The sequence below is a fragment of the Gorilla gorilla genome, chromosome 15 (genome assembly GCF_029281585.2).
Source record: "Gorilla gorilla gorilla isolate KB3781 chromosome 15, NHGRI_mGorGor1-v2.1_pri, whole genome shotgun sequence".
NCBI classification, from domain to species: Eukaryota; Metazoa; Chordata; class Mammalia; order Primates; family Hominidae; genus Gorilla; species Gorilla gorilla.
Window position 1 is genome coordinate 74,558,563 of NC_073239.2, and position 21,154 is coordinate 74,579,716.

General features: G+C 39.2%; 1 protein-coding gene and 1 pseudogene across 1 annotated transcript in view; one reads left to right on the forward strand and one right to left on the reverse strand.

Moving 5' to 3' along the window:
* Positions 1–21,154, reverse strand: part of SLC35F4 (solute carrier family 35 member F4) — a 300,387-nt gene that overhangs the window by 45,261 nt on the left and 233,972 nt on the right. The window lies entirely within an intron of this gene.
* On the forward strand, positions 2,714–19,396 carry LOC109029516 (serine/arginine-rich splicing factor 10-like; annotated as a pseudogene).

A 21,154-nucleotide genomic window follows, 5' to 3' on the forward strand; every position in this document is an offset into this window, starting at 1 on the left:
AAAGGGAGTGAGTCTGGTGATGATCTCACTCATGCATCTGACAAATATTTACTGAATGTATTTACTGAGTATCTCCTATGTACCAGGAACTGTGATAGGTACCATGCAGACCCGAATTGATAAAACAGACATGGTTTCAGTCCTTGGAAGCTTAAAGTAAGTGAACAAACACATAAACATATGGATAGAGCATGTGTAAGCAAATACATCAGCCAATAATGACAAATTCTAAGTTCTGTGAAGAACGCAAGAGTGGGTAGTGATTGGGAATAGCAGAGTGGTGTCTAGTTACATAAGGTTGTGCAGGGATGCTTCTCTGAGGAGATTATGGGCAAACTGGGACTTAAAGGCTGAGGCACAAACAGAGGAATGGGAGATTCAGGAAGCAGGAACTGCACATGCAAAGACCCTGTGGTGGGGAGAGTTTGGTGTGTTATAGGAACTAAATGCAGGTTGGTGTAGTGTAGATAGAGTGCAGTAGATAAAGGAGAGAAGGATATAAAGTTTAAAAGGAGACAGAAGCCAGATCTGTTTTGAGAGGGGATATCAAGGTACAAATCCCTGCTAGGCAGCTGGATAAATCTAACAAGGGTATGGGTGAAGAAGACAGGATTGGTCATACGAAGTTGGGTGTATTCCCATGTAAGAGACAATGGAAGGCAGGGTAAGAAATAAACTCTCTAAAGCTGTGAGTATAGAGAAGATGCCCAGCAGGTCCAGGATGAACACCCCGGGGAACAGTCCTGGGAAATGCTGTTATCAAGGGGTGGAAGAAGTTGAGGCCAGCAAATGACATGGTACAGTCGTCAAAGGCAAAAGCAGAGTCATAGAGCTGACAGAATCTAAGAGAAGAGTTAAAAAAAAAAAAAAAGAGTTACCATTTAATCACTTCTACGACTGCCAACAAGACAAGGAGATTGAAAGTGAAAGAAATGCCCGTTGGCTATGGCAATAAGGACCTCCCAGGTGATTAATGAAAGTAGTTTCAGTAGAGAAGAGGTGAAGGAGGTGGAAGGAAGAGGAATGGAGGCAGGGGTTTGAGAAACTGAAAGGTAGATAACATCAAAGTCGAGTGAAGTTAGTCAAGATACATGGGAGAGTTCCAGCTAGATGAAGTAACTTGGCCTCCCTCCCACTGTAAACAAAATAAAACTGGACAAAGCATATGAGGCAACTGAGCTCAGATGATGGTCACTGTGCAGTGCAACAGTGCAGTCCCTAAGATCTTACAAGGTCAGCCTCATAATCTCCAGCTTTTCCTTGAGACAATATCTCAGGTGACACAGTGACAATGTCCTCACTGTGGTGCAGAAAGCTGGAGTCTGAGTTACTACCACTGAGTAGAGGAGGCAGAGATCAAAGTTTGAGGCCAGATGCAGTGGTTCACACCTATAACCCCAGCAACTTTGGAGACTGAGGCAGGAAGATCACTTGAGCCAGGAGTTGGAGGCTGCAGTAAGCTATGATTGTGCCACTGCCCTCCAGCCTGGACAACAGAGTGAGATCCCGTCTCTAAAAAAAAAAGTTTGGGGAAGGAGCTGGCATTAGTGGGGCAGTCAGAGAGGAGTGAGCTGTAACTTCCCAGGCTATTACAAGCAAGTCTCAAGTCTCATGCCTGCCTTTTTCTCTAGCCTGGTTGATGACCACTTCTCCCCACCCAGCAGTTGGGCCAACATTCTATGAATTCATATTCAAGCTTCAAGTCTCAGTTCAAGTGTCACTTACCTATAGCAGCATTCCTTGACCATTTTCCCTCCTCTGTGCACACTGCACTTAACCTAACCACACCATATTCTACTGTAATTTCTGGTTTATTTATTTTTCTTCCTGGCTGTGAGCTTCTTAATAGTCAGGGCTCTGTCTTAGCTATTTCTGTATCTCCAGTATTGGCACTTAGTAGCTTTTCATAAGCATTTGTTGAGCTCACTGACCCTTGGGGAGAAACTAAAGATAACATCTAATTATGCTCTACTGTGTTCAGTAACTTTAATGTGCATATGTCTTATCATCTCCAACTACGCATGCTCAAGAAATATTTAAGTGACTAAATGAATAAATGAACAAGAGTAGCAATACCATAATTAAGGACAAGGACCAATTTTGAATCTCTTATGCCTCCATGAAAGAATGTTGGGCACACACTAAATATTCAACAAATACTTGAGAAATTGGGTAATTAGCAGGAAAGTCAATAAACTCCAGATGCATCAAGAGCTGCCTCACATTTGCATCTTTGAGACGTGAGCATGGGATAGAGACTGTACTGATGGTAACTTTTAGATCTTTCATGAACACTGCACGCCATTAACTCTAAGGAGCTATCATATTTAAGATCTGGGCAGCAGGAGCTGGGTTGTTTTGGAGTCCCTGCTTCTCTGTCTTATGGGAGAGTTGAGAACAACTGCTTACTATCTTGGGAAGCTGTCTGAGTTTCCTCCTTCTGGATGGAGACCATTAATAAACATGCTGAGTTGGTCTGATTAGCAGGTGCATGGAATAGATTTAGCTCTCAAGGCTTTTAAGCAAATCTTACTAGAGCATTTATATAATTTATTGTGTGTCTGACTCCATCAGGGGTTTAGATCAAAGTGAAATATCTGAGATTTGTTATTGATAAAGGAGAAGTCTTACTGATGGCAAAAGGAGAGCCTGTCATACACTCCCCTGAGGAGATGGCAGTCTGTGCTCCTATGTCCCCTGTCCCCTCGCAACAATGGGTCACTCACAGTCAAAAACGTCAGTCACCCTATCCTCCTGGAGTCTCAGTTGTTCCAACGGTAGGCTTTTCAGTTTCTTGGTAACTTGGGATAGCATTCTCTAAGAGGTATTTCTAAGGCAGCAATAGTCCGAGCAAACATTTTTCTACCTGAGATTCAGCACAAATTTCTATTTTTCCCAGAAGCTTCTGATACATAGCTTCCAAAGACTTTTGAAAATACAGCTTGACTTCCTGCATAGTCTCATTGGAGCATAATTATTGCACCACAGCACAGCTGAAAGAGCCCAGACTTGGGAGTCAGGTGACCTGGAAGAGAAAGACAGCTCTGCCTCCCACTAGGATTGTGCTCTTGAGCAAGTTATCTTTCCTCTCCAAGCCTCAGTTTCTTTATTGGCAAGGAGGAAAGTAACATCTACCTAGTAAAGTTGTTGTAAGGAGTAGATGATGTAATGTATGTTTGTGTTATTATGTATTTTATTTGCAGAACATTATAACCCCTGGACTGGTGCCTTTTCACCTAGAAGGCTCTCAAAAAATATTTACTGACTGAATTTTATTTAAACTCAGGGCATATACCATAGGCAGTTTCTGACTTATAAACTGGAGTTTTTCCAGATCTAAATGCATTTCCCCACATAAACAAAGTTATAAACTGTGGTTTGGCTGCAGATTGGTACTAACATCCCATTATTGCTAACATACTGTACATTTGCAGTGGGGAAACACATAAAATAAAATCAGTCATTAAGTAAAACAAGAAAATATTGAATAAAAATGGTTTCATATTTATTTTGAGAGTTAGTGATTGAGGAAAAGCAGATTTAATTTGAGGAGGAAGAAAAAGTTGTTGGTAATTACTGGAGGGGATCTTCAGGGAAATTTCTGTATATTTCCAAAAACTCTCAGTGTTGGTGCCCTGGATATTTATTCTGTTTAATTTCCCTTAAATCCTAGAACAGACTTCTTCGGTACAGGTAACCCATTAGCATCAATCTTTCGTTATCAACAATGACAAATATTTCTTTAAGCTGATACATGGTGAGGTTTCATGAGTAAAGTTGTTATTTCCCAAAGAATAAGAAACAGACAAAAAGGATGAACAAATGACAGAATAATAACTAAGAACAAGTTGAAAAAGAATTGGAAGTAAAAAGACTTAAAAGGAGGTGTGTGTGCATGTGACCATTCTCCCTCAGGCAACTGTTTTTAATGAAGGGCCCAGCTGTCACAGTAGAGGGAAATGGCAGATGAGCTCTAGATCTCTCTCTGATGGGGCAACAGGGAGTGGTGGGTATGGGATTTCAAACTAGACAGCTCCCCATAATGACTTCTGGGTGGTAGATCAGCCATGAAGAGAGCTTTGTTCCTGCTCTAAACAAGTGCATATGAGGGGTTTGTAAGACAACATGTAGGGAGAAAGCTGGGTGACCTTGGGATGTCACTTAAACTTTTTAGATTTGAGTGTTCTTGTCCATAAAATAAGAGGGTGGGACCAGAAATTCTATGAAAATTTCATGAAGCTTTTGAGATTTGAGTGTTCTCATCCATCAAATAAGAAAGTAGGACAAGAAATTCTATGAAAATTTCAGTCTAAACTTTTAAAATTTTATGAGGACCTTGTGACTTAATACCAGGTAGGGCTGTCTTTCCAGCTAAGTACAAGTTAAAATCCTAAACTTTGTGAAACCAATATGATTCTTCACTCTCACCTCCTTTAAAATGTGTCTTTCCTAAGCATCGCCATGACAATTGAGAACATTTCACTAAGAAAGGGTTTCTCAGAATTATTCCTAGGCACAGGGCAAGACATTTCCAGGAAATATCAATGCATTTGGAACCTTCCCTGGAGCAAAAGATCTAAGTGAGAATCCCTGAAAGAACAAGAAACAAACATTTTCCTTTCTTTTTTTTTTTTTAACTGCTCACTTCATTTCTTCATTGTTAACTGCTGCTTTAAGGAGTGTATTTTCCAAGAGAAATTTCAATAGGTTATGTGATCAATTAAACTTATGTACTGGCTTTTACCAAAGGACATAGTTTTAAAAATCCATGGCACACAATGTAAAATTGATCATCTTTACAAAACAATATTATGAGGTTTTTAGAACCTCAGTTCTGCATATAGATGGGATAGAGGGTTAGATTTGGAGCTTTTCTGACATGTTCTTTGAAAAAAAATACTGCTCATAATCTTCATTTTCAACTACTGCTTTAAGGAGTATATTTTTAAGAGAAATTTCAGTAGGTTATGTGATAAATTAAACTTATGTACTGGCTTTTGCCAAAGGATATAGTTTTTAAAATCCATGGCACACAATGTGAAATTGATCCTCATTACAAAACAATATTATGAGGCTTTTAGAACCTCAGCTGTGCATATAGATGGGATAGAGGGTTAGATCTGGAGCTTTGCCTGAACAGAACCTTATACCAAATATTAGGATTCCTAGGGCTCAGTAGCTGGTTTAACTACTACTAACTGAGCACCTGACCCTAGATATTTCTTTTATCATGTGTCTCTTGATTTTCTACATTTAAAATTGGAAAATAACTACCATTTCTTTATATCAAGCTCTTACTGCTATTCTCTTATGTTTTTATAGTGGCAAACTGTACATAACATAAAATTTATCATTTTAACTCTTTTAAGTGTAAAGCCCAGTTGAATTAAGTAAATTCATATGGTTGTTCAACCATTACCAACATCCATCTCCAGAACTTTTTCAGCTTCTCAAACTTGAAACTTCATACCTATTCTCTTATTTTAATAGTATTTTTCTTGATCCACTTAGAGAATATCAACCAACAGAATTCTCATAACATATACCATCTTAGTGTGGTAGTAAGGGTATAATTTTCTAGAATTATGAAGGGGAAATTGACCCTTGTGCATTGGCTAGTTTGATGTCAAATGTGCTACAAGGTTTATATATTAAATTGTGATGATTAACTGCCCCCTTGGGTTACAATCAAAGTTGTGAATGTTTGAACTTTGTGATGTACATGCTCCCCTAGTAAAAAGCACAAGAGGATTCTTGCCCCCTCAGTGAAAAACACTGAGAATTCCCCAAAGAGATTGACAAAGTTAAATATCTCCTGAAGACCAGCCTTCTAGGGAAGTGTATGAATTGGGTGGGCTGGTTGGGTCTTCCCAGCGCATTTGAGATTTTCTCCAGGCTCCACCTCTTTACTGTCTACTGTCTCCATCACTGCCTGTTTACTTTGAATTCCACTCTTTTTCTGTCTATTCCCTTTACTTGTTGCTTTGGAGCATCCGTGCTTCCCTGCCTCTCCTTGTCCATATAGTTTGAGGGGTCCCTTACCTCTCAGCCACATCCCCACCTTCATCTTAAATAAGGACTAAGTTCCCCTTTGTTCATCCCTTGACACTGTGGGTCAGCCTCCTCCACTCTTCTCCTGGCTATAGCTGACTAAACCTTAGCCCCTCTTCTTCCTCGCCCCATCCCCTTTCTCAAGTCCCCCTTCCTCTCAATCAGAGCCACAGACACGGCATTATACATTATGAAAATGTGGTTTTCTGTTTTGCAAAAACAGCGTGAATGTTTTAAGTCAGATAACTTGAGCCTTAGCTTTCGGATGATGACTTATAGATTAGACTCCTTCCCATTCATAGGGAAACCCCATATTGGGAATTTGAGCTCAGCTTAACTGTACTTATTCTTCTATTTTTTTTTTTTTTTTTTTTGAGACAGAGTCTCGCTCTGTCACCCAGGCTGGAGTGCAGTGGTGTGATCTCGGCTCACTGCAACCTCCACCTCCCGGGTTCATGCCATTCTCCTGCCTCAGCCTCCCAAGTAGCTGGGACTACAGGCACCCACCACCACACTCGGCTAACTTTTTATATTTTTAGTAGAGATGGAGTTTCACCATGTTAGCCAGGATGGTCTCGATCTCCTGACCTCGTGATCCACCTGCCTCAGCCTCCCAAAGTGCTGGGATTACAAGCATGAGCCACCACGCCTGGCCTAACTGTAGTTATTCTTAAAAAGAAAAAATAATGACAGAGCTTCCTAATCAGAGATACCTTTATATACATTATATGCATTTGTTTATTCACTTACCCAATAAACATTCACTCAATACCTTGCATGTGCTAGGCACTATCTTAGGTGCTCATAAAATAGCTGTGAATAATGCTGACCCTCACCTCACAGGGTTTAAAGACTTTAGGGAAATACAGACCAGAAAGGTGGCAATTGCAATAGTATGGATAAGCAGTGTGCTAGGAGGGGCAGAGTGGGTCTGTATGAGTCATGGCAGAGGCATTTAACCAGGATGGGGGCTCAAGCAAGCTTTCCTAGGGAAGTGATATCTAAGCAGGAACCCAGAGGAGGAGTTAGCCAAGCAATTAATAGGGAACCTGGGACTTACTGAATGCCATTTACAGGTCGTGATAGTTTAGTTTTTAGTTTTGTTTTTCAAAAATTAATTGCTTCTGTCATTCAAAGAAGAAAATAAACTCTGACCTGATATGTAGGCAACAGAAGGGACTTTAAAGATGCCATCTAAATCTAGTAGAGTCAGTTTGTTCTTGGGTTAAGTAACGATGGTGTCTTATGATGAGAGTTGTTTTCTTTTTACATTTCAGTAATAAAATCATATCAAGTGGGATCCAAGAGAACGTCTTATAACTAGCCCTAAGTGTTTCTATCTGACATTTAGGATGTATTATTAGTATATGAGTAAAACAAATTGATCACATGACCAAGATTTTAAAATAAAATGTGAAAAGACCTTTTATGTATATTTGGCATAAAGAATCCAGTCATCGTGGCAGCTTACTGGCAAGATGGCCAAATAGGAATAGCACTGGTATGCAGCTCCCAGCAAGATTGACGCAGAAGGCGGGTGATTTCAGCATTTCCAACTGAGGTACCTGGTTCATCTCCCTGGGACTGGTTAGACAGTGGGTGCAGCCCACAGAGGGTAAGCAGAAGCAGGGTGGGGTGTTGCCTCACCCAGGAAGCAGAAGGGGTCGGGGGAGTTCCCTCCCCTACCCAAGGGAAGCCAGGAGGAACTGTACTGTGAGGAACTGTGTACTCTGGCCCAGATACTGCGCTTTTCCCATGGTCTTCACAACCCACAGACAAGGAGATTCCCTCCAGTACCTACACCACCAGGGCCCTGGATTTCAAGTACAAAACTGGGTGGTCACTTGGGCAGACACCAAGTTAGCTGCAGGAGTTTTTTATACATACCCCAGGGGCACCTGCAATGCCAGCGAGCCAGAACCACTCACTCCCCTGGAAAGGGGGCTTGAAGCCAGGGAGCCAAGTGGTCTGCCTTGGCAGGTCCCACCCGCACAGAACCCAGCAAGCTAAGATCCACTGGCTTGAAATTCTTGCTGCCAGCACAGCAGTCTGAGGTGGACCTGGGATGCTTGAGCTTGGTGGGGTGAGGGGCGTCCACCATTGCTGAGGCCTGAGTAGGTGGTTTTACCCTCACAGTGTAAACAAAGATGCTGGGAAGTTCGAACTGGGTGGAGCCCACCGCAGCTCAGCAAGGCTGCTGGGGCCACACTGCCTCTCTAGATTCCTCCTCTCTGGGCAGGGCATCACTGAGAAAAAGGTGGCAGCTCCAGTCAGGGACTTATAGATAAAACCCCCATCTCCCTGGGACAGAGAACCTAGGGAAAGGGGCAACTGTGGGTTCAGCTTCAGCAGACTTAAACGTCCCTACCTAATGGCTCTTAAGAGAGCAGTGGATCTCCCAGCACAGCATTTGAGCTCTGCTAAGGGTCAGACTCCCTCCTCAAGTGAGTCCCTGACCCCATTTATCCTGACTGGAAGACACCTCCAAGTGGGGGCTGACAGACACCTCCTACAGGAGCGCTCTGGCTGGCATCTGGCGGGTGCCCCTCTGGGAAAAAGTTTCTAGAGAAAGGAACAGGCAGCAATCTTTTCTGTTCTGCAGCCTCTGCTGGTGATACCCAGGCAAAAAAGGTCCGGAGTGGACCTCCAACAAACTCCAGCAGACCTGCAGCAGAGGGGCCTGGCTGTTAGAAGGAAAACTAACAAAAAGAAAGCAATAGCATCAACATCAACAAAAGGACGTCCACCAGGAGACCCCATGCCAAGGTCACCAACATCAGAGACCAAAGGTACATAAATACATGAAGATGGGGAGAAACCAGCACAAAAAGGCTAAAAATTCCAAAAACCAGAATGCCTCTTCTCCAAAGGATCACAACTCCTCACCAGCAAGGGAACAAAACTGGACATAGAATGAGTTTGACAAACGGACAGAAGCAGGCTTGAGAAGGTGGGTAATAATAAAACTCCTCTGAGCTAAAGGAGCATGTTCTAACCCAATGCAAGGAAGCTAAGAACCTTGAAAAAAGGTTAGGCAAATTGCTAAGTAGAACAACCAGTTCAGAGAAGAACACATATAACCTGATGAAGCTGAAAAACACAGCACGAGAATTTCATGAAGCATATAAAGTATCAACAGCCAAATCGATCAAGCAGAAGAACAGATATCAGAGATTAAAGATCAACTCAATGAAATAAAGCAAGAAGACAAGATTAGTGAAAAAAGAATGAAAAGAAATGAAAAAAGCCTCCAAGAAATATGGGACTATGTGAAAAGACCAAATCTATGTTTGATTGGTGTACCTGAAAGTTACGGGGAGAATGGAACCTAGTTGGAAAACACTCTTCAGGATATTATCCAGGAGAACTTCCCCAACCTAGCAAGACAGGCCAACATTCCAATTCAGGAAATACAGAGAACACCATAAAGATACTCCTTGAGAAGAGCAACCCCAAGACATAATTGTCAGATTCACCAAGGTTGAAATGAAGGAAAAAATGTTAAGGGCAGCCAGAGAGAAAGGTTGGGTTACACACAAAGGGAAGCCCATCAGACTAACAATGAATCTCTCGGCAGAAACACTACAAGCCAGAAGGGGGTGGGGGCCAATATTCAATATTCTTAAAGGGAAGAATTTTCAACCCAGAACTTCATACCCAGCCAACAAACTAAGCTTCATAAGCAAAAGAGAAATAAAATCCTTTACAGACAAGCAAATGCTGAGAGATTCTGTCACCACCAGGCCTGCCTTACAAGAGCTCCTGAAGGAAGCACTAAACATGGAAAGGAACAACCGGTACCAGCCACTGGAAAAAAACACCAAATTGTGCCAGTTTTCAAAGGGAATGCTTCCAGTTTTTGCCCATTCACTATGATATTGGCTGTGGGTTTGTCATAGATAGCTCTTATTATTTTGAGATACATCCCATCAATACCTAATTTATTGAGAGTTTTTAGTATGAAGGGTTGTTGAATTTTGTCAAAGGCAAGACAGGGATGCCCTCTCTCACCACTCCTATTCAACATAGTATTGGAAGTTCTGGCCAGGGCAATTAGGCAGGAGAAGGAAATAAAGGGTATTCAATTAGGAAAAGAGGAAGTCAAATTGTCCCTGTTTGCAGATGACATGATTGTATATCTAGAAAACCCCACTGTCTCAGCCCAAAATCTCCTTAAGCTGATAAGCAACTTCAGCAAAGTCTCAGGATACAAAATCAATGTACAAAAATCACAAGCGTTCTTATACACCAATAACAGACACACAGAGAGCCAAATCATGAGTGAACTCCCATTCACAATTGCTTCAAAGAGAATAAAATACCTACAAATCCACCTTACAAGGGACGTGAAGGACCTCTTCAAGGAGAACTACAAACCACTGCTCAATGAAATAAAAGAGGATACAAACAAATGGAAGAACATTCCATGCTCATGGGTAGGAAGAATCAATATTGTGAAAATGGCCATGCTGCCCAAGGTAATTTATAGATTCAATGCCATCCCCACCTAGTTACCAATGACTTTCTTCACAGAATTGGAAAAAACTACTTTAAAGTTCATATGGAACCAAAAAAGAGCCCGCATCGCCAAGGCAATCGTAAGCCAAAAGAACAAAGCTGGAGGCATCACGCTACCTGACTTCAAACTATACTACAAGGCTACAGTAACCAAAACAGCATGGTACTGGTACCAAAACAGAGATATAGATCAATGGAACAGAACAGAGCCCTCAGAATTAATGCCACATATCTACAACTATCTGATCTTTGACAAACCTGAGAAAAACAAGCAATGGGGAAAGGATTCCCTATTTAATAAATGGTGCTGGGAAAACTGGCTAGCCATATGTAAAAAGCTGAAACTGGATCCCTTCCTTACACCTTATACAAAAATCAATTCAAGATGGATTAAAGACTTAAATGTTAGACCTAAAACCATAAAAACCCTAGAAGGAAACCTAGGCATTACCATTCAGGACACAGGCATGGGCAAGGACTTCATGTCTAAAACACCAAAAGCAATGGCAACAAAAGCCAAAATTGACAAATGGGATCTAATTAAACTAAAGAGCTTCTGCACAGCAAAAGAAACTACCATCAGAGTGAACAGGCAACCTACAGAATGGGAGAAAATTTTTGCAACCTACTCATCTGACAAAGGGCTAATATCCAGAATCTACAATGAACTCAAACAAATTTACAAGAAAAAAACAAACAACCCCATCAAAAAGTGGGTGAAGGACATGAACAGACACTTCTCAAAAGAAGACATTTATGCAGACAAAAAACACATGAAAAAATGCTCACCATCACTGGCCATCAGAGAAATGCAAATCAAAACCGCAATGAGATATCATCTCACACCAGTTAGAATGGCAATCATTAAAAAGTCAGGAAACAACAGGTGCTGGAGAGGATGTGGAGAAATAGGAAGACTTTTACACTGTTGGTGGGACTGTAAACTAGTTCAACCATTGTGAAAGTCAGTGTGGCGATTCCTCAGAGATCTAGAACTAGAAATACCATTTGGCCCAGCCATCCCATTACTGGGTATATACCCAAAGGACTATAAATCATGCTGCTATAAAGACACATGCACACGTACGTATGTTTATTGCGGCACTATTCACAATAGCAAAGACCTGGAATCAACACAAATGTCCAACAATGATAGACTGGATTAAGAAAATGTGGCACATATACACCATGGAATGCTATGCAGCCATAAAAAATGATGAGTTCATGTCCTTTGTAGGGACATGGATGAAATTGGAAATTATCATTCTCAGTAAACTATCGCAAGAACAAAAAACCAAACACCGCATATTCTCACTCATACGTGGGAACTGAACAATGAGAACACATGGACACAGGAAGGGGAACATCACACTCTGGGGACTGTTATGGGGTGGGGGGAGGGGGGAGGGATAAAATTGGGAGATATACCTAATGCTAGATGACGAGTTAGTGGGTGCAGTGCACCAGCATGGCACATGTATACATATGTAACTAACCTGCACATTGTGCACATGTACCCTAAAACTTAAAGTATAATAATAAAAAAAATAAAAATATATAAAAAAATAAGAAAACCCCCACCAAATTGTAAAGACTATTGACATTATGAAGAAACTGCATCAACTAACAGGCAAAATAACTAGCTAGCATCATATGACAGGATCAACTTCACACATAACAATATTAACCTTAAATGTGAATAGACTGAATGCCCCAATTAAAAGACACAGACTGGCAAATTGGATAAAGAGTCAAGACCCATCAGTGTGCTGTATTCAGGAGGCCCATCTCACTTGCAAATCACACATAGGCTCAAAAATAAGGTATGGAAGAATATTTAACAAGCAAATGGAAAGCAAAAAAAGCAGGGGTTGCAATCCTATTCTCTGAAAAAACCCAGATTTTAAACCAACAAAGATCAAAAAAGACAAAGAAGGGCATTACATAATGGTAAAGGGATCAATGCAACAAGAAGAGCTAAATATCCTAAATATATATGTGCCCAATACAGAAGCACCCAGATTTGTAAAGCAAGTTCTTACAGACCTAAAAAGAGACTTAGACTCCCACACAATAATAGTGAAAGACTTCAACACCCCACTATCAACATTAGACAGATCAACGAGACAAAATTAACAAGGATATCCAGGACTTGAACTCAGCTCCGGACCAAGCGGACCTAACTGACATCTAGAGAACTCTCCACCCCAAATTAACAGGATACACATTCTTCTCAGCACCACATTGCACTTATTCTAAAATTGACCACATAATTGGAAAACACTCGTCAGCAAATGCAAAAGAATGGAAATCATAACAGTCTCTCAGACCACAGTGCAATCAAATTAGAACTCAGGATTAAGAAACTCACTCAAAACCACACAACTACATGGAAACTGAACAACCTGCCATGAATGACTACTGGGTAAATAACAAACTTAAGGCAGAAACAAAGATGTTCTTTCAAACCAGTGAGAACAAGTTACAATGTACCAGAATCTCTGGGACACACATAAAGCTGTGTGGGGGGGAAATTTATAGCACTAAATGCCCACAAGAGAAAGCAGGAAAGATCTAAATTGGACAGCCTAACATAACAATTAAAAGAACTAGAGAAGCATGAGTAAACAATTGCAAAAGCTAGCAGAAGACAAGAAATAACTAAGATTAGAGCAGAACTGAAGGAGATAGAGACACAAAAATCCCTTCAAAAAATCAATGAATCCAGGAGCTGGTTTTTTGAAATGATCAACAAAACTGATGGACACTATCCAGACTAATAAAGAAGAAAAGAGAGGAGAATCAAATAGACAGAATAAAAAATGATAAAGGGGATATCACCACTGATCCCACAGAAATACAAACTACCATCAGAGAATACTATAAACACCTCTACACAAATAAACTAGAAAATCTAGAAGAAGTGGATAAATTCCTGGACACATACACCCTCTCAAGAGTAAACCAGGAAGAAGTTGAATCCCTGAGTAGACCAATAACAAGTTCTGAAATTGAGGCAGTAATTAATAGCTTACCAACCAAAAAAAAGTCCAGGACCAGGCGGATTCACAGCTGAATTCTACCAGAGGTACAAAGAGGAGCTGGTACCATTCCTTCTGAAACTATTCCAAACAACAGAAAAAGAAGGAATCCTCCCTAACTCATTTTATGAGGCCAGCGTCATCCTGATACAAAAACCTGGGGGAGACACAACAAAAAAGGAAAATTTCAGGCCAATATTCCTGATGAACATTGATGTGAAAATCCTCAATAAAATACTGGCAAACCAAATCCAGCAGCACATCAAAAAGTTTATCCACCATGTTCAAGTCGGCTTCATCCCTGGGATGCAAGATTGGTTCAACATATGCAAGTCAATAAACGTAATCCAGCACATAAACAGAACCAATGACAAATACGACATGATTATCTCAGTAGATGCAGAAAAGGCCTTCAACAAAATTCAACACCCTTTCATGCTAAAAACTCTCAATAAACTACGTATTGATGGAACATATCTCAAAATAATAAGACCTATTTATGACAAACCCACAGCCAATATCATACTGAATGGGCAAAAGCTGGAAGCATTCCCTTTGAAAACCGGCACAAGACAAGGTTGCCCTCTCTCACCACTCCTATTCAACATAGTATTGGAAGTTCGGGCCAGGGCAATCAGGCAAGAGAAAGAAATAAATGGTATTCAAATAGAAAAAGAGGAAGTCAAATTGTCTCTGTTTGCAGATGACGCAATTGTATATTTAGAAAACCCCATCATCTCAGCCCAAAATCTCCTTAAGCTGATAAGCAACTTCAGCAAAGTCTCAGGATACAAAATCAATGTGCAAAAATCACAAGCATTCCTATACACCAAGAACAGACAGAGAGCCAAGTCATGAGTGAACTCCCATTCACAGTTGCTACAAAGAGAATAAAATACATAGGAATATCACTTACAAGGGATGTGAAGGACCTCTTCAAGGAAAACTACAAAACACTGCTCAAGGAAATAAGAGAGGACACAAACAGATGGAAAAACATTCCATGCACATGGATAGGAAGAATCAATATCATAAAAATGGCCATACTGCCCCAAGTAATTTATAAATTCAATGCTATCCCTATCAAGCTACCATTGACCTTCTTGAAAGAATTGGAAAAAACTACTTTATCTTTCATATGGAATCAAAAAAGAGCCCACGTAGCCAAGACAATCCTAAGCAAAAAGAACAAAGCTGGAGGCATCATGCTACCTGACTTCAAACTATACTACAAGGCTACAGAAACCAAACAGCATGGTACTGGTACCAAAACAGACATATAGACCAATGGAACAGAACAGAGCCCTCAGAAATAACACCACACATCTACAACCATCTGGTCTTTGACAAACCTGACAAAAACAAGCAATGGAGAAAGGATTCCCTATTTAATAAATGGTGCTGGGAAAACTGGCTAGCCATATGCAGAAAACTGAAACTGGATCCTTTCCTTACACCTTAAACAAAATACCATTTGACCTAGCAATCCCATTACTGGGTATATACCCAAAGGATTATAAATCATTCTACTATAAAGACACACACACATATGTTTATTGCAGCACTGTTAACAATAGCAACCAACCCAAATGCCCATCAATGATAGGCTGGATAAAGAAAATGTGGCACATATACACCATGGAATACTAAGCAGCCATAGAAAAGGATGAGTTCATGTCATTTGCAGGGACATGGATGAAGCTGGAAACCATCATTCTCAGCAAACTAACACAAGAACAGAAAACCAAACACCTCATGTTCTCACTCATAAGTGGGAGTTTAACAATGAGAACACATGGACACAGGGAGGGGAACATCTCACACCGGGACCTGTTGAGGTGTGGGAGGCTAGGGGAGGGATAGCATTAGAGAAATACGTAATGTAAATGACGGGTTGATGGGTGCAGCAAACTGCCATGGCACGTGTATAGCTATGTAACAAACCTGCATCTTTTGCACATGTGCCCCAGAACTTAAAGTATATTTTAAAAAGGAAACATAACAATACTTTTCTTGAGAAATAAATCTGTAAAATGGCAAAAAAAAAAAAAAAATTCAGTCATATAGAAAGCATCAGCGATGTCTTTTTTCTATACAACTCGCAAATAGGAAGATGTATGTGCTCTGACAGGAGCTCTTTATCTGGGGTCCAGGGACATCTGGGGACTTCAGGAGGTCCTGAAATACTGTAAAACTATATCAAAAAATTATGTGTATGTGCATATTACTGTAGATATGGTCCATAACTTAAATTGCACACTCAACAAGGAATCTATGTCCCCCAAAAGTTCAAGAACCAGAACTCGATAGCATGCAGTAATTGCTAAAAGAACTATTAGAGCTGGATGGAACTTCAGAGATTCTCTCATTCAAAATATCAGAAACATGAAGTATTCACTTGTGGATTAGGAAATGGAGGTACAATCAATCATATTCATACTAAATATGTTCTCAGGCAAGAACATCAAAGTGTGGCAGCACATGGTTTGGTTAACATAAAGCTAATTTAAAGAAGAAATTCAAAATGGTAATGACTGATAGTAGAGTGGTATTTCTAAAGAGGTGTGTAGAGTTTTCCCTTTTGAAAAGTTTTTTTACAGAAAATCTGAGGTTTTATTTACTGTATGTGAGTTCCTGGGTAAAGGGAAGAGACAATGTGGCACTGTAGCCCTCAAATGCTCCTACTTCTTCTCTTTCCTGGTCTATAGTAACTCCAATAAATGAAATTCACAAGTCTATCCAAGGGCAAGGCAACATATGATTTTGTATATAAAGTTCACATTTTGCATTTAAATGGTGTGTTTGCTTTTTCAGCCTTGTCAACTGGAAGTAATGGAGGACTTCAGATCCTGTAACTTGTTTTAAGATGAACATAACATAAAGTCTCATTATTTGGGATGCAAGTATTTTATATTTTGTGATCATTTGGACAAAGCCCATATTGGCATTTATCTTCGTAGTCTCAAAAATGGGTTTGATAAATATATTTAGAGTAGAGAAAAAAGATCGAGGAAGAATGCTTAACCTACCAGTCCCTGTTGCAAGCATTAATCTGTGTATCAAACACTAGTGGTTAATATGCTGTCTAGCAAAGACATTTATTCCTTGGACCAGGTCTAAACAAAACATTGTTAGCTAATTGCTTATGGAATTATACTTACTTTAAATAATTCAACCACATTTTTAAAAAGAAGCATTATTTAGCTAAAAATTCACATAGCTATGCTGGGCTTTTGGGCTGACTGGTTTTATTATTATTCATCATAAAAATCAGATGATCACAGTCTCTTAGATGAACCCAAGAAAGAATATACCAGAAACTATCTGACTACTCATTCTTGAATAAAATATTCATAAAGCCACTTGCAGTAAAATTCTAACTTGTTCCCGCATTAAGTAAAAATGTTATCAATTTATAAAACCTGATGTTTAAACAAGTGAATGATAGTGTTTTTAAAAAAGAGAAATTTAATTCCTTCCTTTTTTTTAATGCCTTCAATGTTTTAGTCTTTAAGATTGAATGTTAGTCAATGTCTCCGAGTCAAAAGGACTGACAATTTCATCCCAGTGTTGCTGTTTTCCCCTTTATTCTTTAGAATTGGGCTCAACCTCAGCTCAGTTGGAATGTCCATTAGGCTGATAAAGATCTCAATTCACCTATGTAGAAAAACATACATTTTATTCAGTTCCTTTTGTATTCCTTTATTTCCTCAAATGCTTCATTCTTATATAGAATTCTTTCTTTATATCATTTCCTTGTCTACATATATTTTTGGAGAACAGCAGCTAAATAAATTACTGAAATGTTAGCAAAGTCAAAGACACGAAACCTCTTAAACACATTAATAAGAGTTTGGGCTCCAAATAAACTACCTGATATGTAAATAAGTCAAATCAAAGCAACGTTAAAAAAATTTTCTCTTTTAGGGACTGAAAAATTTCCCTAAAGTAATTTTCATTTCAAAACTGCCAGTTGTATAAGTAAAAATCATAATTAGGCAACAGGTCATTTCAGCTGTATCTCATGGATTTCCCCTGAGAATAAACAGTGATGATAACAGCACAAGAAGCATAAAAACAGCCACACGGAGAAGGGCAAGTGCCCAGGAAAACAGCATTTACCATCGGATACAGGTGATTTTTGTTCAGAGACACGGTCGGATGCTAAGGGCACCACTCTTGCAGAACATTTCTTCATCTTTTGAAATGATTTGTCTTGTTCTCAGTGCTTCCTCTGACTTTGTTTTGAGTCTCCTGTTCTGTAGCACACACTCTGCTATGGCTAGTGTCTAGATGCTGTTCTGAAAATGTTGCTGAAAGCTACAAGGACTGGTTTACTGTCTCCCTGGGAAACCATTTGCCCCACATTCAAACAATGTTTGACCTCCACTAAAAATTTTTTTAAAAAAATCAATTGTTAGGCACAGTGGGAAACTATGAAAAATGAAAGGAGAAATAAACACTGTTTTCCACTTAAACTGCAGGAGAGTTGTTGGACTGAAGCATTGCCTTTCTAAAGAAATATATAAATGTAAATGTGACTAAGGCACAGAATTTCCATGGTGCAACCAGAAGGAAGAACATACAATATCTTCCAGAAAAATATGGAGTTCAGTGCACAAATCACATGAGAAGACTGTGATGTCATGGTATACATTGATTTTGATGAAGGATGATTTAGTTGTGCCATATAGAAACTTCAAGATTAAAATGTGTCCATAAATAGAAAAGAAACTGTTTTCTCATGGAATGGTCACAGAAATTATCACCATATATGCATCAATTTATTCAAGATCAACACACATAGATCTGTATAGTTGCTAGATACATGGGCACATAAGACAGGAACACAGGAAGCAGGGACAGAGCTCAGGAACATGAATGAGAAATTACATCTGCATGACTGTAGATGAGAAGTGGGAGTGGAGGATCGGCAGCCAGAGATGCAGACAGTTTGCTGAGACTGTTAGTGCTCTAGGCTGAGACTCACACCACCACCATGTCCTGCTACCAGTATCGCTGAACACATCTCTCTTCTTCAGGAACGTGGCCGATGACACCAGGTATGAAGATTTACAGTGTGAACTTGGTCATTATGGTCCTATAGTTGATGTGTATGTTCCGCTTGATTTCTACATTCGCCGTCCAAGAGGATTTGCTTATATTCAATTTGAGGATGTTTGTGATGCTGAAGATGCTTACATAATTTGGACAGAAAGTGGATTTGTGGATGGCAGATTAAAATACAGTTTGCCAAGGGGGATCAGAAGACACTAAATCAGATGAAAGCCAAGGAAGGGAAGAATGTGTACAGTTCTTCATGCTATGATGATTATGACAGATACAGACATTCTAGAAGCCAAAGTTGTAAAAGAAGGAGATCAAGAAGGCGATCTTCTGATTACAACTATAGAAGGTCGTATAGTCCTAGAAAGAGTAGACCGACTGGAAGACCACACATGGCAGAAGCCATTCCAAATATCATAGATTCAAACACTGAAATTAATCTTTTTCAAAATCTAAATCCAATTCAAGATCACGGTCCAAGTCCCAGCCCAAGAGAGAAATGAAGGCTGAATCACATTCTAGGTCTGCATCTCACACCAAAACTAGAGGCACCTCAAAAATAGATTCCAAAACACATTAAAAGTCTAGCTCAAGATATGAAAAGGAATTAGGGAAAAAAAGAACCACCTAGATCCAAATCTCAGTCAAAATCACAGTCTATGTTTAGGTCAAAATCTGTATCAAGGTCTTGGACTAGTCCTATGCTCAATGGCCATTGATAGTATAAACCATGATCATTTTTAGGCGTGTGTCATTCACTTATTCATAGTTTGGTTTACCTAAATTATCAGGAATACAGTGTTGCAATGATGATTAAAAAGACACTTGTTAGTTTTCCCTGTACCAGGCAATGATCATAATCAAAATGATATGCTGCTGAGAAGCCACTCTTAAGAGTCCAGTTTGTTTAATGTTATGAGCAGCTACCAATTTGTGGTGTCTCTGTATATTTTTGTAAAGATTCTCATTTTTTATGCTTGAAGTATTTGGTGAAAAGATGTGGTTGACCATAATTTGCAACATTCTTTTATTAAAAATAAACTTTCATATTTGTATTTGGTAGAACCGTTAACCTAGAAATGTAGCTTGTTAATAAGAATGACACAAAAGTGAAGTCATAGCTACAGTACAACACTGACTGCTCAGACACATTTAGGTTCAGGGCGGGCCTTTATGTCTTGTCAAGGTGTCTTGTCATGATAATTATTTATGATGAAGTGTGGATTCGTTTTTTTGTTAACCCCACTGTCTTAGGGAATTATGCCAACTGGGTTACATAGTATTTTCAGGGAGACTGAGTTTTTGACTGAAACATAGAGGCTTCACTGCTTTTTTCTGGTTCCTATGAAGATTTGGAAAATAGAAAACATCACAAAAACTCACCTTAAAATGGCAAAAATAATTTTAAAGGGAAAATAATGTTCTTATATAGTTATTATAAAGTTCAAGGGGCATTGTTGATCATAATGTTGCTTAGTTTTCTTACAGCTGTTGGAAGCAAGCTTTGTGTGTGCGTGCATAGTGTAAAAGAACTGAAATTTTGAGGCTTACAGCACTTGGCCTGTGCATTTGTATCAAAATTTGCCTGCCTCATTATGAGGGAGGTTTGCTTTTCATGCCTCAGTTTATTTAATATGAGGCAAGTTGAAAGACAACATTCATTCTAGGTGATTTTGTGGTACCATGAAATTTAAAGTAATTTTGGAAAAAAGGATTAGTCAGTTTTAAGCAAGAGTCATATCTTCTGAGTTTTTGATTATCAGTGTAGTACCTGACTAAAAATGAAGAAGTAATATCCTTAACCATTTATAATTTCTAGTATTTCTCTGAAAGATCGTTTTGGGGACAAAAGTGACTTGACATGTCCAATCTCAAATCTTTATAAAAAGCCAAAATTTAAAAAAGTCTTGGATTGCTTGCTTACAGATGTAAGTAAGAATTATCACAGAGAAACGATTCCTTTTAGAGGATTACTTTTTTCAATTTTGGTTTTAGTAATCTAGGCTTTGCCTACAAAGAACAAAACAATGGTTCTGAAATACTGTTTGTGGAACGTGTTTAAAGGATTGATTCTAGAACCTTTGTATATTTGATAATATTTCTAACTTTCATTTCTTTACTGTTTGCAGTTAGTGTTCATGTTCTGCTATGCAGTCATTTATATGCATGTTTAATTTTTTTTTTTTAGATTTTCCTGGACATATAGTTTAAACAACAAAAAGTCTATTTAAAACTGTAGCAGTAGTTTGCAGTTCTAGCAAAGAGGAAAGTTGTGGGGTTAAATTTTGTAGTTTCTTTCTTATAGAAGACTCTGAAATGGTATTTTTGAATGTCTGGATCAAAACAGGACCCAGCTTATTTTATGCTTGCTGTAAATTAAGCAAACATGTTATAATAAAAACAAAATGAAGGAAAAAAAAAAGAGTAGATGAGGAGTCACAGGGAGAGCTCACAGGAGGTAAAGAAAGACAGGCCTT